General features: G+C 42.8%; 1 long non-coding RNA gene across 3 annotated transcripts; it reads right to left on the bottom strand.

The window, feature by feature from the left end:
* Positions 1-2947: 2947 nt before the first annotated feature.
* LOC131093582 (uncharacterized) lies at positions 2948-7028 on the bottom strand. 3 transcript variants are annotated; one of them, XR_009115598.1, is made up of 3 exons: positions 5603-6403; positions 4499-4805; positions 2948-4380 (listed from the first exon to the last, which is right to left on the bottom strand). It is a non-coding gene; the product is annotated as an uncharacterized LOC131093582 (long non-coding RNA). The 3 variants fall into 3 exon arrangements; XR_009115599.1 differs by lacking the exon at positions 2948-4380 and adding an exon at positions 6873-7028 and having other exon boundaries at positions 4425-4805; positions 5603-6342; XR_009115597.1 differs by lacking the exon at positions 2948-4380 and having other exon boundaries at positions 4425-4805.

The following is a 7028-nucleotide window of genomic DNA, read 5'->3' as shown; positions in this document are numbered from 1 at the left end:
GGGCTCGGGAGCGGGGAGGGCGTGCAGCGCTTCTGCGGGGACTTGGCCTGCCCCGACTGGCCGAGATCAGCACCCTGGCCAAAGTTAAGTGCCCGCGTCCCCCTGCCCGCCCTCCGCCTGCTGCGGGCCCGCTGCTCACCCTCGTCGTCGGATGTTATAGATGATAAAACAATACTGGCTTTCACATTCATAGATTAGCTTTTTGCACTACAAGTATTTTGATGTGGTAAAACTTATTCTTACTTTGAACTGCTTTGTATAGTGTAATATGCCAGTTTATGTATGCACTGTATATTTCATATGAATAGTAGCGTGATAAATATATGGTAGGCTTTAGCAAAATGTTAAAATAGAAACTAAAATACTTCTATGTAACTAACTCAGAAAATGGTGTAAAGCAATTTTTCTGCTTCTTATAACTGCAGACTGCCCCTACCAAGTGATAAGATAATAGTGACACAAAAAGAGCTTAAGCATCCAGGAAGGATTTATCGACTCTTACCAGTGTTATCAGGGAGTGTGAAGCAACAGGATAAAACTACAGGAAGAAATAAAATATGTAGACCTAATTTACAGAACGTTCTGCAGACAAGTCAGAGGTTAAAACCAAACAAGAGAGTTCCTGGAACATCAAAAAGTCAAAGGAATGTTTGAATAATGTGTAAGTTAATGAATATGCCTGTAACCTCAGCAATGTAACAGTATATAGTGAACATGTTTTTAAGCTACCTCTGTGCTCTTTGGCTGTGTGCTAAAAGCATCCCAGTGCTGGATTATTTTGTCCTTTTATCCTTTATTAAAATTTTAAAAATTATAAAGAGTGAACTCTGTTTATCACATCAGTGAAGCTTAAGCTGATCTGCATCCAGGTGTTTTGGGACCTGCTGGGGCAGGCCATCGAGGTAAGCGTGGGGCTACCGCAGTGGAGGCCAAGTATTTCAACACAATAGCATAATCAGCAACGTTAATTAATTTTGTATTCTTCATGCAAGCCTCAGCCTAAAGAACGCTACCAGCCTCTACTAGGATTAATAATACGCATAGTAAGTGTTACTAGTATTAATATTTAGGTAAGAACTGTTAGTGTTAACACTGGCAGTCAGTGTGTTAGCTGGTGTTTACTGTGAAGCTCTGCTCTCCCACAGTATGACAAGATCCTGAAGCTGTCCTCAGGTGCACAGTTAGGTGAGCACTGCTGTCCTTACCACGGTCCCCCAATGGAGCCACGCTCCAGAGACGGGCAGCAGTGACTCTGCAGACGCCTTCCCAAGGTGACAGAGCTCGCCCTCCTTCCCATCTGCAGTCAGGGGATGTGAAGGCAACCATTGCTGTCCTCGGCTTCATCATCTCCAGTGCAGCCAAGCACAGTATAGACAATGAGTCTCTGTCAAGTGAGCTGCAGCAGCTGGGACTGCCCAAAGGCAGGGGAAGCCCTCAGGGTGGCACCATCAGCCGGACCTGCTGGGATGTTGCTTACAGTTCCCAGCCCTGCCTTCTTCACACCCAGATGGAGGGCAGGCTGCCTGCTGTGCTGTCCTCCATCACCTCCCTTCTGTACCATCAGTCCCTGGGGGCTCCTCAGGTGCTTTGGTGAGGTTTGGCAGCTGCAGGTCTGGTGTGAGCAGAGGGATTCTTCTCTTGTCTCCCCTCATGAGCAAAGCATGCCAGCCAGCTGTGCTGTTTTACATGTGACTGACCCACAAAATTGCAGGAGACTGAGGACTCGTAACAGGTGCAGGACAGGTTCAAAAGCAACTTGGGACAAAACCTCTGTCTTTGTCAGTCCAAAGGGACAGCAGAGCTCACATCTGCTCACAATAATCCTCTGGGGAGTGGAGCAATGTCTGTATGGAAAGATGACTGGGGGTAAAATCAGTGGAAACCGAGAAGTTACATTTGTATCCTAACAGGAGCTATAATGGGACAGAAATTTTAGGGTAAAATACAGGTGCTGTTCCCAGGATGGAGCTGGGTTGGCATGCTCCACGATGATTCCCCATGCAACCATAAGGACCTGCTAAGGGTGGTGGAGTGGAGTGGGGCACCACAACCAGGCTCTGCCAAAATCTTTGCAGGGGCAGCAACTCCATGGTAATTTGAAGCTTATTAATTGCATAGCAAGGGCTATTTGGCATATGTAGGAACACTTTCCAACCTAGCGTCTGAAGACCAATTTAGAGGAGGCGCCTCTAAGTCAAAAGCCAGCCAGACCTTATGTTCTTAGCACCATTCATTTAGAAGAAATCCTGTGACATTTGCAAATTTAAGAGGTGACACCCCCATTCAGACCATGGCTCCTGGGTGCGAACAATAGCTCTTTTCAACAGCAAGGAAATCTGCATGCCCTAGTGTCTCAAGGTCACTTCACCTGAGAGTCCAGAGACCCAAATCCAGCCAGAGTCCTAGTTCCCAAAAAACTTCTGCTATAAGAAATCCTTCAAAGTGTGCAATTCTAGGAGTGGAAATCCTACAGGAAACACGAGGCTTCAGGCTCCAAATGGGATCTCTTTTCCACACAATGGAAAACTCAGCAAGCCCTTCTGGCAAGACCAGTTCACAGGAGGCCCACAATTCTCAAGGGCCAGGCTTGAGAGATCCGACTCCATGGAAGCTTTAATCTGAGAAAAATCCTGTGATGTTGGTACTTTTAAAAGGCAGAATGGCACATTTAGACCCTGGCTGATGCTTTGGAGAGTGATTCTTTTACACAGTAAATAATGATTTCATTCCAATGTCTGTAGGTCACTTTGGAAACAGCCCCTGAAACCCAAGACCAAGAAGAGCCATACTTCATGACAGCTGCCATCTGGGAGGAATCCTATGACATTTGTGATTCAAGAAATTGAACCCAAAATTTCAACAGCTGATATGCAGATGCAAAAGACTGCTGTTTTCCTGAGATAAGAAATACTCCAAACCTAACATTCTGAAGGAGTTCAGAATACACATCCAGGACTGCCATACCCCCCAAAGCGCTACCTCCTGGCAGATTGTCTCTATGGTAAACCCTGTCACACTAGAAATGTTAGGAAGCAGAATCCAAACTACAGCACAAGCACCTGTAAGGAAAAGGTACCTCTGTTCATGAGATAGAACCCTTTCTGTTCCCTTCAGCCCCTGCAGCTGTTCTCATGCTTTCAGGGCACTTGATTGGTTCATTCCTAGATAAAACTTATGTCTTTATTTTCAAAGCTATTACCCATCTCTAGTCAGAGTTTCCTACATTCCTGTATACAAATAAGTGGATAGAGAGAGGGTTTCTTTCCAAATGAATTTAGAGATAAATTCCTTTTCTTTGCCAATACCTATAAAAATGAAAACCTTGACAGGTTTTAGTATTCTACACCCATCCCTCCCTGTGAAATTTATGGCAGTTTTGGGTCCCTCTGGGAGACGACATCCAGCATGTCATGCTGGACTGTTCTAGAGAGTAATTTTCAAATGTAAGCTTAGCAAAGTTTGAATTGACTTGAACAGAGAAAAAAACTACAAGTGAACACCTACACCTGCCTACAAAGAGCTAACAAGCCCCTGGCAGCTGCCAGCATCAAAGCACAGCGGATGTTTCTAATACAGGGTAAGGATAACAACATCACCTTCTATTCTCTCCAGCTTCTTTTCCCTGCAGTCATATTTTGCTTCTTATGATTTTTTTAGTCTCTGTATCTTCTTGGACAGCACCGAGCCCAATGACAAGGATACGAGAGTCTTTCCCTGCCGGACGGAGAGAACCAGGAAAACAGTTAAAAAAAGAACAGGGCAGTTTGAAATTCATACTTGCAACGAGAAGCAGCGCCTAACCAACAGAACAAAAGTAAACAAAGCATGACACCTCCCTGGGGACAGAAGACTTACAAACTCTCCAGGATTCACAATTCTAGCGACCAACCCCTTCAGGACAGCAGCCAAGTGTCCCATGGGGTGGTGCTGCACCAAAGAACCATCTGAGAGGTTCCAAAGAGTGAAATGCACAATATTTTGCAAAGACAAAAAATCCTGCAAAATAACAAAAATACAATAGATGTAAACTACAGGGCAAGAGTACAAGTGTTACCTTTGGCAGCTGGAACCATCCAGGTGAGCACCTGATAACTGGATCCTCGCCAGAGTTTGAACCCTTCAGGACACAGAAGGGTTTTCCCCAGAAATTTCACAGACTGAGTTTTGACAGAAGCACGCTCGCCGGATCCTCAGAAACGTCGCCCATTCTCCAGGTGTCTGGAGAGAACTGCAAATGGCTCTCACGTAGTTGGAGCTGGTTCTGTAAGGTCTCAGGGTGAATTTCACCAGATGCAACTGAACTGGGCAACTCCCAGTGAGACAGAGGGAACCCAAAGCTTGTTTTACCCAAACCTTGGGTAAGCACAGCTCCAGCAAATACTGAGGAAACAGACATAACAGGGTAAAAATAATAAAACTATTGCTTTTTCTTTAATCTTGCCTTTTTTTTTTTTTATTCAGATGAGCAAAACAATGAAGGAGAAGGTGAAAAACTCACCATTACTGAACATTTCATCATCTGTAAGCTGAGCATCCTTAGCATAGAGGACTCCAGAGTTAAAATTCACTGATCCCTGGGAAATAAAACCAAATATATGACAAACAGTCAAACAGAAGGCGTAAAAATTTGTTTCCTCTACGGACTTTCAAGTACGTATCTTTGTATATATCCTACACATTACAACATACACTTTACACCATCTCCTAATATATAATAATTTACCTTTAAACTTTGATAGTATAGTGTGGAGAAATGGCTCCATGACAGAGGTCACGCAGACATTCGCTCATTAGCCGACCAGGAGCTGGGAAAGTACCGAACACATGTATTTTTGAGTTTTGCACCTGCAAGATAGCGTGTGCCTGGGCCTAGCTGGGTAGGATAACAAGTAGACAGAGAGACGTGGGAAATAGGGAATGTAGGCCCAAAGGAATGAGGAAGAGTTGATGGTATAGTTTAACCAATAGATCGCTTGGCTTACAGAATATTCATAAGCTTATTATGTGCTGTATAAGTGTCTGATACTCTCTGCAATAAACATAGCTTGCTGATCTCATATTGAGTGTCCGAGTCTTCCCTCACCCAAGAGTATAGCATAAAATTATTAACTAAAATTGGTGATCTATTATTATTAAGTTGTGCTTAAAGTTATTTTTGCTGTCATGTTCAAAACAATTTTTTTTTTTTTACTGTAATGAATGAGCAATTGATCTCAAAGTCATCACAAGCCCATCAAAAAAACAAAGCTCTATTCACCGGGCAGGTCTGTGAGCTAGAGGGTAGTTAGGCTTGTACTTACCTCTTGCTCTTCATGAACCAATAAATCCTGTCAACAAAACCAGGATCTTTAGCCCACTCCTATTAAAGATTCTACAAGGATGATGGTTTGATTTGTGTTTAGAAGTTTAGATTTAAAATGGCCAGTTCAATGGATAAATAAAGACAGTTTAAGTAGTATTACTTTACTCTTATTATTATTATTATTGGTATTAGTATTATCAGCTACTGGAAGAAACAAACCGGTAGTATCTATACTTAATTACTTCTATTTCCAGAAAACAATAAAGAAAAAGAACCAAACCAAAAAAAGTCACTTCCTACCTTTTGTATCTCAGGATGATGAATTTCTCTTGGGCACTTCTCCAATTTATCAAGACTCATAGCACTGAAAGGCAAACAAAACAGTGCTTTATAGAAGGCCAAGTGCACGTTTCAAGGCTGAACCACCAACTGATTGCAGTGACAGCAGTTACAACATGAATCAGTCCAAGGGCCTCTCTTAAATGGAATGGAATGTTTTGTGGAACTGCCATTTCTTTCCCAAAATACTAACTTCCAACACTTCCTAAACTTATTTTGCATTTTAAAAACAGAAATTAGTAAGACTCTGTGTGGACATCAGGTTTATTTCCTTCTAATGCACAGAGCTCTGTTCCATCATCCTTCACTTTGGCTCTACACAGAATCATGGTGAGCTTTTTAGGAGTGCTCAATAATCAATTCTATTTCTTTTCCTAGTTCTCTCTCTTCTTCAATAATTAAAGGCAAGTCAAATGAAAAATGACAAGTTCAGCATCAGAGTCACACTTTTCCCCTTTGTCTGCTCAAGAACAGGCTTTAAATCCACTTATTGCTGCCTTCAACGATTCAGACTTGCAAAACCATTCTTACATGTTTTACAGGTTTATCATAAAACCCACAGAACACAAGCTCTGAATTACAGGAAAAGGTACACAGGCAAATATCTAAACTGATTACTTATTTGAAAACACATACCTTAATTCAGATTTCACCCAGAATGTTTCTGTGGGACACTAAGGGAGACATATTTTGTGAGTACCCTGTAAACGAGAAAAGCTAGCATAGATTACAGGACATACCCACTTTTTCTGCATATTCAAATAGAATGATTAATAAAAACAATTAAGTTTAAAAAGAAGGAAGATAACCAAGGTAATTTTACTCAGCTATATTTACTCCCGATGTAGAGAAAAAAAAAAAAGGCCCGGGTGCTGCAAAGAAAAAAAAAAGTGAACCACAAACTCTTACAGTAGAATTTTAAAACAATCGCTTGGATAAAAGAATCTTATGGAACGTGAAGTAGAAAAAAAGTGAAACCACTATCAGACCTGCCTATTTTCTCACCAGTGTACAAGAAAATCCTAAAAGCAGTATGAAGTCACTGCCTAAAACCGGTCATGGGATGTAACCAAGAACAATTTAGGCATTAGCTAATCTAGACAGAAAACCTTTTCTGGATGCTAGTGTCAAATCACAAGTTTTGTCTCTCAGAAGCTCGACAATGCTGGAAAGCATTTTCCCCGGGGCTCGGGAGGGCAGGGGCGAAGCGGGGTGACTTTGCAGCTCGCACCTGTGCCATCCGAAGCATACAGCCCGCCCGCTCCCTGCGCTGGGCATTCTCCCGGCCATCTCTGGCTTTACCGCCCAGCGCCGCTCCATCCGCTGTCACGGCACAAGGAGCCACGAGCACTAACGCAGGCAGCAGCCCCGTCATGCCGGCGATACC

This window comes from Melospiza georgiana, chromosome 26, assembly GCF_028018845.1.
Source record: "Melospiza georgiana isolate bMelGeo1 chromosome 26, bMelGeo1.pri, whole genome shotgun sequence".
Taxonomy (NCBI): domain Eukaryota; kingdom Metazoa; phylum Chordata; class Aves; order Passeriformes; family Passerellidae; genus Melospiza; species Melospiza georgiana.
This window is presented reverse-complemented; position numbering and strand designations above follow the sequence as displayed.